This window comes from Lissotriton helveticus, chromosome 3_1, assembly GCF_964261635.1.
Source record: "Lissotriton helveticus chromosome 3_1, aLisHel1.1, whole genome shotgun sequence".
Taxonomy (NCBI): Eukaryota; Metazoa; Chordata; class Amphibia; order Caudata; family Salamandridae; genus Lissotriton; species Lissotriton helveticus.
Genome location: NC_136061.1, coordinates 217,891,911 through 217,905,083, shown reverse-complemented (window position 1 = coordinate 217,905,083; position 13,173 = coordinate 217,891,911).

Genomic DNA, 13,173 nt, shown 5'->3' with positions numbered 1-13,173 from the left:
GAACCTATGTTTTTGGTTCTTGAGACATCGGTTTTAGAAGGAGGGAGGTTGAGAGGCAGAGATCGAGGAGAGAGCTGACCAGCGGCTGCGCCCGCACTTCCTCTGTCACTGGGGTTATGCTTTAATAAAAGGATCACAACTTATTTAATGGATCGTTTCATCTTTATAACATTTAGCACTTATCTATGTGGGGCCCTGGAAGAAGCGCTTACCCACAATTCAGAGCAAGCTGCACAAAGGGTGTGTGGCTGGAAGGGTGTTGTTTTTTGGTTTCAGCCTGTGTGGGAAGAGTTTTCATTGCGAAGTTCCTGTGTTTGTCATCAATAAAAATGACATGATCAAGCCTCAAAAAATAGATATTAGCTTTCAAACCGAGAACAGACCATGCAGGGAAGATGAAGGATTCAAAGAACAGAAAAGCTACTGAGAGCTGTGCGACAAGAGGCATAGCAGCCCTTTGTTTTTGTTATTATTGAAAAATAAACATGGACTCATAGGTCCGGGGAGAACCGAGTAACCGAACCCGGCTCTGCGTGTGCGAGTAAATACAGATGAACAGTGGCGGAGGCGGCGGCGGCTGCGGCCTACCTCGCGGCTGCAGCTGGCTCTTCCGGGCGTGGCTCTCTCGGTGAATAGCTGGGACCGCGGTCCTGCCATCCAGCACGCGGCACCCCCTCCTCAGCCCCCAAAAAGGAGGCTGGTGTTGAGCAGGGTGCAGGCTGCCTGGGGTGCCGAGTCCTGCGGGAGACCGACTTCAAGGCAGCAGCTTGGGGAGGCGAGGCTGTGAGGGCCGACTCCTAGGAACGCCCGCTATCTCGGCTTGATAGGGAAGACTCACTGTGGACGAAGCCGCTCAATGCAGGTAATTTTGGTTATGTGATGCATTTATTGCAATCCGAATGGTCTGGTACACTTTCTTTCGCTTCCACTTTTCATTCACCGCTGTTTCCACTGTTCCTCATCCCGCCCGCCCGCCTTTTATGTACTGGGGCCTCCGAGGGAATACCAAACAGCACTGGTTTCTCTCAGAGCCTTTTCACCTGATTTTATAAAACTACGCAACATTGATGCATCACTTTTTGTGCGCCATTTTTCCATTAGAGAATCGCTGGTGGGAAATCAAAATTGACAGTGCTTCATGTGAGTTTGTAATGGGCTTATATGTAAAAACTTGAACTAGAGCAAAAAGCTTTGCTCCTGTTTTTAACGCTACAACAAGGGGTAGATTATATTTGGGGAATTCAGAGGCTGGAATATTCTACTAATACATTCATAAACACAGGATAGCTCTGAGTCCCATAGATCACACTATTCTTATTTTGCCACAAACAGTCCTTTTTTATTGACTTTGGGCAACAAATTAGTTGCAATAATGTTGTACATGTTGTATAATGTATATATAAGTGTATTTGTATATAATTGTTTTCATATACTGAAAAGAAAGAAATATCCGTGGTGTAAATAACGCCAAACAAAAAAAAGGTTTTGAAAAGAAAAAAACATAAATAATGTGTTGCCCAAAGTCAATAAAAGGACTGTTTGTGGCAATATAAGAATAGTGTGATCTATGGGACTCAGAGGTATCCTGTGTTTATGAATGTACCTGTTTTTAACGCGGCGCACTTTATAACCGAGTTACCCACAACCCCCCCCCCCCACCCCCCTCCCCAGTGTGACTGTAGAGAACTGGGTCAGAACACGACGGTGACGTATAATGAACTCAACTCTGCAGGCTTAGTGTACTTCTCTTTACGAGCTAGTCTGTTGGCTGTGCTTTGTAGCTCCCTACAAAGTTCCATGTAACTCCCTACACGACCTGCTTTATATTTTGTTCTCCTACTCTTATGGACGTGAATGCCTATAGATGCCTTTTAGGCGTTATGCACTCAAATGTCTGCGCATTTGTGTCCTGCACTCACACATGCCCTCAGACACACGTTTCTCAACATAGATGTGCAAGTTGTTTTTTTCTCCTCTCCTCCCAACCTTCACAATGCTCTCACAATTCCACCTCTGACCTTATTGACATGCCGTGGAAAATGCGACGTATGTTGTATCCACCACTCATTGGAAGTGTCATATACTGGGTCTAGAATCATGTGCTATTGTCTGATCTGATGTCGTGGTTCTGCTTTGAGACATTTGAGAAGAGTTTGGGGAACCCTTTGAAGATGATGCTTGCTGCTGTCCTGTGACTGGTGAGGCTTGAATAAATTCCTCCTCTGCCAAAATGTGCACGTGTGCTGTCTTCAATTACACGAATGTATTATCAAGCTGTCTATATGACCTACAGGTGTGCCGCTCCCCTCCCTTCCTGCCAATCCCTTTTACTCCTATTTTTAGGTCAATTCACAAAGAGCATCTCTTCAACAAAGACTTCAGCGTCAGACTCACACACACATGTCTAAACCTACACCCATAGGTTTCTACTACAAATTATGTATATTTCTGCATGTGTAGAAGGCTCATAAAAATCCTCAGGGGTAAGCCAAGCCCTAAAAGCTACTTAAGTTATTTATTTCCTGGCATACTCGAGCAGCTCATCACATGGAGTATGTACGTGTAAATATACATTTACACTGTTAACTCTTTTCCATGTACATGGAAATACTTTTTTTCATGAGTAGCAATCCCTTCTTCTACCCCCCTCCCCCTCCGCCCTCTTAAATCTTTGGGGTATATTCATCTCCGGTTTGCACTCTTCATCCACCATTTTGTTTAATCATTGAAGATGAATGCATCATGATAAAGATGCATTCACTGGTGTGAAACATCATTGGGAGTACCCTCAAACCCATGACTTAGTAGGTGTTCACCGCATTCCCAGTTCACACCTCCGCCCTTTGAAGATCTTTGTTCGGACTTTTAACCCTCAATTTACAACTGTAGGTGGCACGATTTGCATGGTAAGAAGTTTACTCTGTCAGCGGAAATATTTTCAGATTGTTGATTTAATTATAGGATGGATCCACTGTACCATTCATATTACACTTTAGTTCACATTAGTAAAAATGTTTTTCGAATCTGACTCTGAGCAACCGTAAGTGTAGACTTACGCCAACTGACTCCCTCAGCCTCCTATGCGCACCCTCATCCAGCCAGCTCCAGCCATGGACCTCCAGCTCCCTTAGTATGTGTCAGTCATTATAACCAGTCCCTCATTCTCAAATCCAAAGAAAGCATAGTCCATCTTCTGGCAATAGCCTGGATTATAATAAAGGCTCGAGTTTTTACAGATAAATACAAATAGAAAACCATCAATTCCTCTGTCTGTTTTTTCTAAAATATGAAAAAAAAAACTGAAAATTGTTTTTATTTTGAGCTATTTTATTACAATAACGGATGCTCAGATTATTCTTTCTTAACTTGCTATTTTTATTATACAGCTACAAATCACAAACACGATACTTACCCTGGGTTACAAACTACCTTTGAGAGGTAGTGAAACCACCAATCAGTTATGGATTTAGTCTATATATAGTTATAATCAGGAATTAACGTAGTGAAACCACGAATCAGTCATGGATTTAGTCTATATATAGTTGTCATCAGGAATTAACAGCCTCTTTTCTTGCTGCTGAACCACAAGTTAAATACTCTTTGTTACTCCTCTCCCTATTTTGTTGTTTGCCATTTCCTTAAAATGTTTTTTTATTGTATATCTAATAATGTGTTGTGCTTATGTGGGATGTGTTTCACACGGTTGTGCTTTTAATTGATTTTGTTTACGTGGGGCCGATTTTGATGTTGGCGGACAGAGTGTCGTTTGTCAAGGGTACAGAGTAAATGTACTGATCCTCCTTGATGGAGTGAGTAGCTGTCTGCCAATTTTTTAATGTCCACCAGCCCGTCGGACGTTTAAACCATTGACTGGGACCGCTATCAAGGTGGTTCCTGTCAATGTATTGGAACTTTGCAGCATGGCAAAGTTTCAAAAGTTTGTTTATTTTCAAATACAAAACCCCAAAGTGGGTACTTGTTTTTGAAAATAAAAAAGAATGCCCCCTCGCCATGGAAGTCATCTCCCATTGTAAAGGGGGCATTTTTACTTTTTTACTGACCTTACTGCTAGGGTTTTCCTGACGGAGACGGGCAATTAAAACAGCTATATGTCGCCCATCTAAATTGCCGGGTGGACATACAGCAATTTCTCAGACGGCCGCGAATCCATTGGGTCATCAGAGAAGTTTGACCAATGGGAAGATGGAGTATTCTCCACCATTGCCAAACTATGGTTCGCCCGCATCTAAATTTGGCAGCCTGACCATTATGTTGGCGGTAAGGATAGTATGCTTACCGCCAACATATAAATCAGGCTGTGTATCTAGATAGATTTTTGGACATTGTTTTCCTATTCTCCATACTTAGGCTTCAACTATATTGGCACACTATATTTCATGCTCTGACGTTTTGTTTAAAGACACTACACTACACTACACTACAATGACTAGCATGCATTGCTATTGCAGCATGGATTCAATACTGAAGCAGTTTATCAATTATTTGTTCCATGACTGCCCACGTGCATTATTGCTTGCACCTGGGATGAAGAAATTTCATGACATTTTTGGGAGAATGCACAAAAGGATAATTATAAAAATTATGACCCCCCACTAATTTCAACAATGGTAGGTGGAATAATTATGGTATTTTCGTCGGAATTGTGATTAGCATCTCTTACTTTGACTATTAGGACTATTTTATACTATTTTGATCACAATCTGTTTTTACCTTGATGCTGGCGCTATTTGTAAGAAATTGCATGGTGATTTATATTGTACTGTATTTGCCAGACTTTTATATTAGTTAACTGTTGTTGAATCTGATTTTAGGTATTCTGTGGATTACTAATGGAATTTTAATCACTTCATTTTTTGCTGGGTATGAGGGAGTGGGAATTGCGGGATGTGCTGTACCTGTTTGTATGACTTTTTCTTCCCAGCGGTCCGGTCCAGAGACATTTTTCCTTCTGTCTTGGAAGCCTCCATCTTTGCAGGCAGCGATCTAGTTGTTGGAAAGGGGATGTCCTGACCCCTTATAAGAGGAGCCAATGTGCGGTGCAGATGGTGCCCCAAAGGTGCGCCTAAGGCAAGCCAATCTGCGCAAGTCTGTGCTCTGTCCTCACTCAGTGCCAGCCATTTGCTTGCTAATTACCTACTCTTCACATGAACTCTGCTCTTCCCGCCCTTGGACTTAATGCAGAGGTACGTGTTGTCTTATCGGCCCCCAGGATATGTAGGAGAGTTCCTCAACCCTCTGGGATGAGATCTTACCTAAATACTTTCTCAAATTTTCCAGTTTCGCAGTCCTGGGTGACCTGAGTGTACATCTGGACCTGGCGACTGACCCTCTCAAGGCAGGATATTAACGGGAAAGAAGTCCTCCTGGAATTTGAAGCAATTCATTAAACAACCTTACCACTCTGCCGGTCATATTCTGGATCCTATTTGTTCTAATTGCAAGGTGGATCTTACAGACCTCAAAATCATTGGTTGTTCTGATCACCTCATTATATATTTTGCCTGGAGTTTTGAGCATTGTTCTTCATAAAGAAGGCCTAAGTTTCCCCTCTCAAATAGAAATTGGTCCAAAGTTACTAATATCATCATTAAGTCTTTCCTTGGAAGGCCCTTGCTGAGAAGTAGCAGGAAGACTGACGCAATGGCTGGTAACTCTTGGCTATTAAACATGGCAAACACCTTAGCCCTAGTTAAAGAGCAGAAGTCAGCTAACTCTACCAGAAGACTTTCATCTGCCCCTTGGAGGTGAATTAAGAGATCTGCTTAAGCACAGCAAACATTTAGAAAGGGCCTGGATAAGGTGCTATCACCAGATGATCCATGTTAGCCAGAACAGCTCAATTCAATCGGCTACTGTACCTACCTGCTGGAAACAGGCCAACCTGGTGCCCTTATTAAAAAAGCCTTTGACAGATTGAGCTATACTGAGCAATTTCAGGCCAATTTCACTGTTAGCAGCTTTGTCAAAGATGTTGGAGAAGTTTATCAATGGTCAACTATCCAAATATTTAGATCAAGGCCTGTTGCTGTACCAATCACAGCAAGCTTCCCTCCTCACTTCAGTACAGAGTTAGTTCTAGTGAAGGTAAAAGATTCCATCAAGCTGGCTGTGGATCAAGGGAAATAGACCCCACTGATATTACTTGAGTTATCTGTGGCCTTTGACACAAGCATCCTGGGGCCGGTTTCAGGGTATCACCCCTTATCAGCCAGGCTAGCTTGAACAAGTGGGACAGTGAGGAAGGGACCCGCATCTGAGCAAACCTAGTCCATTCAGGGTGAAAAATACTGCAGCAACAAATGATGCATGGAATGCTGGATAAATCAAACATTCACCCCGAGTCAAGAGATCTGGGTTAAATCCATCTTACTTTTTGCTCACCATGCCACCCCAGTTTGGACCTAGGCATTTGCAAATCAATTTTGACCCTGTTCCTTATGGGAACAGTCCAGCACGAACTGCCAAGCCAGGTTCTTCCTGGACCGGAAACTAGCATCCCGGGACTGGATTCGGGGTATCGCCTCTCCTCAGCCAGGCTAGCTTGAATACAGTGGGACAGTGAGCAAGGGATCCACGTCTGGGCATATCTATCCCACTTAGGGCGAAAAATGCTGCAGCAACAAAGGGTGGACGGAATGCTGAATAAATCAAACATTCACCCCCAATCAAGAGGTCTGGGTAAATCCAGTGTGGCGTAGTGAGCAAAAAAACATTGGATTCAACTGAGATTTCTTTACTGGGGGTAAATATTTGATTTATTCAGCATTTCGTCCATCATTTGTTGCCGAAGCATATTTTATAAAAGGGGCATGACACAGTACCTGCATATATTTTTGAAGAAAACACAACATATATGTGTAATAACACATTAATAAGTAGTACATACCAGTCTCCACTCCGCCAGGGACTCAATCCATCAGGAATTTGCCACTAGGACAACGCCAGCACAACAGGTGAATCTAAATAGGCTCGGTGCAAACACGCCGGCCTGAAGGCGATGTAGTATTATTAGCCAGTAGAAGAATCCGCCGCGTCGATGGAGGTGCACCGTTTACGTGACGGAAAACAGTCTGTTGATGTGGATGGCGTTTCAGCCAGCCCACATCTAAATATGGCGGCTTGGACTCCGTTAGCTTGATGGAGTACTTGTAACCGCCGCCACAGAGTACTAGGGGAGTGTCGCAATGATCTAAATCAGGCCCTGAGTCATCATTGGGGCCTGTTGCTAATAGATCATTGCCTTATATTTGAACTCAAGATTGACTCACTTTTACAGGGTCCTCTTACTATGGACATGTTTTGCAAGATGGGTCACATTTATGCTTTTTCTCCTTTTGTCGTGAGTTTCACATGCCTGGCTCAGATTCCTAGAAAAATACCTTGACTTCTCTAATTACCCCAGTGTGGATGTCTCATGCTTGGTTCCCCAATCTGGATGGCTCAGGCCTGATTCTTATCCCTCCTTAAAATGACCATAGAAGTTCTGTATTGCTTCCATTGTACCTCACCTCTCTAAGATCACCACAGCTAGAGGCACAATCTGATCCTACCAGGTAATCTACAGCTGATGGCTTCGAAACGTGCTGGCTTTATTGATCACCGACAGGACTTCTACCTTCAGCTGCAAGCTTCATAAAATCTCCCTGAACCCTTGGTACCATCAAGACTTACAAGAAATCTTTTTTTTTTTTTAAATATTTTTATTGCGAAACCATAGAAGGCACATGTTCTCATAGCCTATTAGGCCAAGCAAAGTCAGGATTATCCAAATGCAACGTTCAGGATAAAAACACAGCCATATAGGCCCACATCCCGGAGGCTGGGCGGCGTAGATTCAGCGCATGTGTCAAGTAAACTTAGCCGTACAGTAACAATACGTATACACCATTGTATTCGCTGGTTTTCATACACTCATCCCTTCTCCCATGTCCTCCATGTAATCCCACTCCTATCCTTCTGGACAGTCACTTGTTTCTTTTTTTTTTTTAAATAGAACACTGTATTAACATAAAACAAGAAGAACAAACCCCCCGTGCGTGGCATCATTGATAAGTACGTAAAGAGTCAGGCTATCCATGCGAGGCCCGAGAAGGCGCAGTCATTATAGCTAGGAGAAGACCTCCGGTAATCACAGCAAATCACAAAAGCGTATCAAGGAACATTAGTGTGCGACTAGTGGGGCACTACCCCGGACCCGGGCCCTCCAACCCGCCTCCCTCCCCGTCACTCTCGGATCCAGAACCCGTAGGGGTGAACAACTCGGCGCTGGTGGCATCTGAATTATCATCCGTCAACCCCTCCATACACATCAACCTCCAGGCAAGCAGGTCATCTTGTAGTTTCCCATCTCGGCGAGTGCGCCGCATCTGTGTCTCCTCAGCTAGGGACCATTCTCTAGCATCTCTCAGCCAGAGGGATATCTCGGGAGCCCTCTGCCCCATCCAAGTTATAGCTATGCGCCGCCTTGCCAAAACTAGTAATAATTGTAAGAACTTGTAGGACAAGTTCCTCTTTTTAGGTTTAGGTACCAGGGCCAAGAGACAGTGGAGCGGATCCAGCGCAATCCCGAGTTTTGTAGTACGGCCAATGCGGTCCACCACCTCCCTCCAAAAGGCACCAACCTGCGGACACTCCCATGCTAGATGGAAAAATCCCGCTGTCTGCGCTCCACACCTAGGGCAGTTGTGCCGCCTATCTGCAGATATGCGGTTCAGAGAAACTGGGGTCATATAGGTGCGGTGGACAAAGTTAAAGTGTATCAGCTTGAATCGCGCATTACACAAGACTTTTCGGGTCAGAAGCCCAATACGTTTGCGCTGCTCCAGCTCCAACTCCACCCCCAAGTCTGCCTCCCAGGCCGCCCAGGACGGCGCGGTCAGTGGGGTCGAAACCCTTCGCATGGCTGAGTACAGTAGGGAAATTAGCCTTCTACCTCTACCACATGATAAAATGATGTCGAGGGTGTGGGTCAGCGGAGGTGCCTCCGGGAACTGAGGCCACGTTGCTCTAGCTATTTCCTGGAGCCCTCTATAGTGGAGGTACTGCCCCCTGCTCAATCCAAAGAACTCCGTAGCTCGTTCAAAGGACACAAAAGAGTCATCTGGATAGAGGTCCGCCAAAGTCTCACACCCGCCACTCCGCCACTCCTCCACTCCTGGTAGGACACACTCTCCTCCACCCGGAGCACCGGGGCTAAGATCCACACCGGCAGCACCCTATGAAAGGGGGCCCGTTTCAATACCTTCTCAACGAATCGCTGCCAGATTCCCGCTGTATGTCGTACCACATAGGGCAAAGCCTCATCCGCACCTCTCCCCTGCATCAGGGCCTCTCTCAGAGCCTTCTCGTTTGCTCTGCCCTTCAGTAGCTGCAGTTCCCAGTTCTCCTCATCCGCAAACCACCTTGCGTCCGGTAGGAGCTGTGCCGCGTAGTAATAAAGGTCAAATCGCGGGGCCTCAAGGCCTCCCTCTTCCCAGGATCGGGTCACTGTGCGCAGAGCAACTCTGCTACGCCCGCCTGCCCTAAGGAGAGACGTGAGGAGTGAGTCGAGTGTATGAAACACTCGGGGAGGAAGCGGACACAGGGTATTCTGCAAGTTGTACAGTACCCTAGGGAGCATCACCATCTTGGCGATCGCCAATCGTCCCATAAGGGAGAGAGGAAGCGTGTTCCAGAACGACACAGACTTGTGGAGAGCCCGGAGCACTCGGTCGATGTTGTAAGCCAGCAGGTGCTCGTCAGTCGGGGCCACCTGAATGCCGAGATAGCGGAACGGACTTACAAGAAATCTTAGCAAGTTTAGAGTTGGTTGGTGTGGAAAGGAAACACTATCTCATTTTAGTAAATGTCTCTATAGTTCTCAATTTCCGTGCCTCTTTGGCATCTCAGTGCAAGTCTCTTAGGACTATTAATGGCTACAGATAAGCTATTTTGCTAGCTATGGCTTTATAAGCACAAACACATGGGGACACATCCTTTAGTCTGTAAATTGCTGATGGATACCAGATATTCCATCCTCTAAACTGTTATTCCTCAACATGGATGTTAAACTAATTTAGCAGTTGTTCCAAACATGTCTTGACAATGACTCCCTATTATTGTAAAACTAAACTCATTAATGTGCTTGATTTCCTTTAGAAAGAGTCTTAAATGAAATGATGGGGCTCCCAGAATATCGACAAGGCATCATCCACCTTCAGTGGGTGTTACAAGACACCTGAAGAATTCCTCCACTAGTTTTCTGTATCCTTGTTTTTTTCTCATCCAAAGTCCTTTGTAGTGGTCTTATTATGAATTATAGAGAATGGAGCAAAGAACATCCTCATCTCCTTTGTCATATTTCAATAAAAAAAGCACATGCTCCTATATCTTCTCCTACTTTAGCCAGATGGGCTAAGGCTATGCCTTTGGCTGAAAAGGTATAAAATCCTTTGAGGCTCATTCCACTAGAAGAGACATGGCTTCCAGGACATTCCTAGATATGCTGATTGGCCAGAGTATGAATATTAAGGATGTTTGATTACAAACCGGTGACTCATGCCTATTTGGTAGTAGTGAATGGGCTTTAAACAAATATAATGATCCTCTATTTTTGTATTAAAACGCAGATTTTCTTGGCTAGAATAGAGAAGGAAAGTCATGATTTTCATAAAGATATGAATGCAAATATTATCTCTCCACTATCTATATCTTGTCAGATTTTTTGTTTCCCTCCTATTAAATGTCCCATACTACAAATGTTTTTTATTCTTTCAGCTGTAGTTGCTACAACTGCTACAACTCTGGGTTCTTTCTAAAGCTTCATCTCAAAAGGACACCTGGAAATCTCAAGAGTCCAGGCTCTGGATATTCCTGACAAGTATCTAGGGATGCGAAAAGAAGTTGTTCTGTTGTTTTGGTATGGTTTATTCGGCTGTTTTTGTTTAATTCATGGAGTTTAGTTTGTCTTCCCATCAACAAAAGAGCCGGTTACTTCCTAGTGACTGCTATATAAAGATTAAGCTCGTGACTGGGGGATTCACTTCCCCATACCATGTACTGTGTGACCCAGGGGTATAGTTTTTTGTGATTTGTGGCTTCTATTATAAAAATAGGGACTTAAGAAAGCTAAGCGTTTACCTCCTTGTCCCATGCTTCTTTGTTGATTTGTACTAGGAACTATCCAGTGTGGGTGCTGTAATTGCTAACCTGATGTTTGTCAATGTTTTACATTAAATAAAAATATAAATTAAAAAAAGGACAAGTAGCCGGATGTGCAAAGGTTTTTTGTGGTGGCATAGCCTGCGATTTACAAAATCACGTTTGTTGACTGATATATACTTTTTGACTATTGACAAAAACATTTTACAAGCTGGAAACCTCTTACTCACTCATAAAAGGGCTTTTCACCCTCTCTGAATAACAGATAGCAAGGGATGTGAAAGGGTTGTGCCCATCTATTTAGTTTGTGACCTCAAATGCTCCCATTACTGTATCTTAATTGATTGCAATGTGCTTGGTAATATCACAGTGTCATTTTTGGACTCAAGTGAAAGGGCAGTTGAACAAACCTAAGCCTTGGTTTTGGAATGACAACAGTTGGGGATGGAGCTGGATCTTTGGGGAGGTTGGCTTAAGGTCAGTCAGTTGTCTACCTTATAGAAGCACCATCCTATCAGGTGTCTTGAGATGAGATGCATTTTAAAAAGAAGAGGGTGCCTTCTAATCAGGGTGGCTTCAAAATGCTGTGTATACGTGTTTGAGGCGGGGGCTTACATTCCACAATGTACCTTGAGGGAAGGGTTACTTCTCACTTTCAGCCTTTCACACTGATCCAAATATCTGGTATTGTGCTTAATCTGGCACTCATGCACTTTCTTCTGCCCTCTACAGTTATGTCACAATATCAGAGTTAAGTAGATTCATTGGAATGTTAACCCTTTCCGTGCGCCCGTTGGCCAACGACCGTCGTGAGCACTATCTCCGTTGGCCGACGTGGCCCTGCCCACTCAATTAAACCACCGCACCGCGGCGTAATTGCCGCCGCAGTTAAGCGGTTAAGAGCAGGACAGTCAATTATGATGCTCAAAATGTAGTCCAAAAATATCAGTGCAAGTCCTTACACACTTACTGAACGTAGTAGATAGGAGACTGGCCCAAATGTCATCTTGTAATGAAAGAACAGGCGAGGAAACTGAAACAAGCATTTGCAATGCAATAGGTCTCACATTTGTGAAAGTTTAAGCTATTGACATTGTAAATAATTAACACATAAATAACAAGCATTGGCATAGCCAATAGGTCTCGCTTTTGGGACCTTATAAGGGTTTAGCCATGCAACACGATGTTGTTTAATCAAGGATATTGTGCTGGATTACTAAACACTTATAATGTTCTAAAGGCAATACCTATCGGTAATGCATTGGGAGGCCTTATAAGTGTTTAGGTAGAGCTATTGACTTTGCCAATGTTTCTAAGCTGTGCATTAGAGAAGTGTGGCTGCTGTGCAGCATGCTGAGAAGTTGTCATTAAAAAGTGTAAGAAGCACTGAGTGATGCTGTGGTGTCGTTGAGTGATGCTGTGGTGTCGTTGAGTGATGGTGTGCTGGCCCTGAGTTATGCTGTGTTGGCGTTGAGTGATGCTGTGCTGGTCCTGTGTGATGCTGTGGTGGTGCTGTGTGATGCTGTGGTGGTGTGGTGGTGCTGAATGATGCTGTGGTGGTGCTGACTGATGCTGTGGTGGCATATAGTGATGCTGTGGTGGTACTTGAGTGATGCTAATGTGTTCCTGAGTGAAGCTGTGCTGGCCCTGAGTGATTCTGTGCTGGCCCTGAGTGAGGCTGTGCTGGCCCTGAGTGATGCTGTGATGGTCCCGAGTGATGCTGTGGTGGTCCTGAGAGATGTTGTGGTGGTGTTGCCTGATGCTGTAGCGCTGCAGAGTGATGTTGTGGTAGCATTTAGTGATGGTTAGGGGGTAGTGAGTGATGCTGTGGTGTTCTTGAGTGATGCTGTGGTGAAGGTGAGTGATGCTTTGGTGTCCCTGAGTGATGCTTTAGTGGCCCTGAGTGATGCTGTGGTAGTGCTGAGTGATGTTGTGGTGGTGCTGAGTGATGATGTGGTGGTGCTGAGTGAATGTGGTGGTGCTGACTGATGCTGTGGTGGCATTGAGTGATCC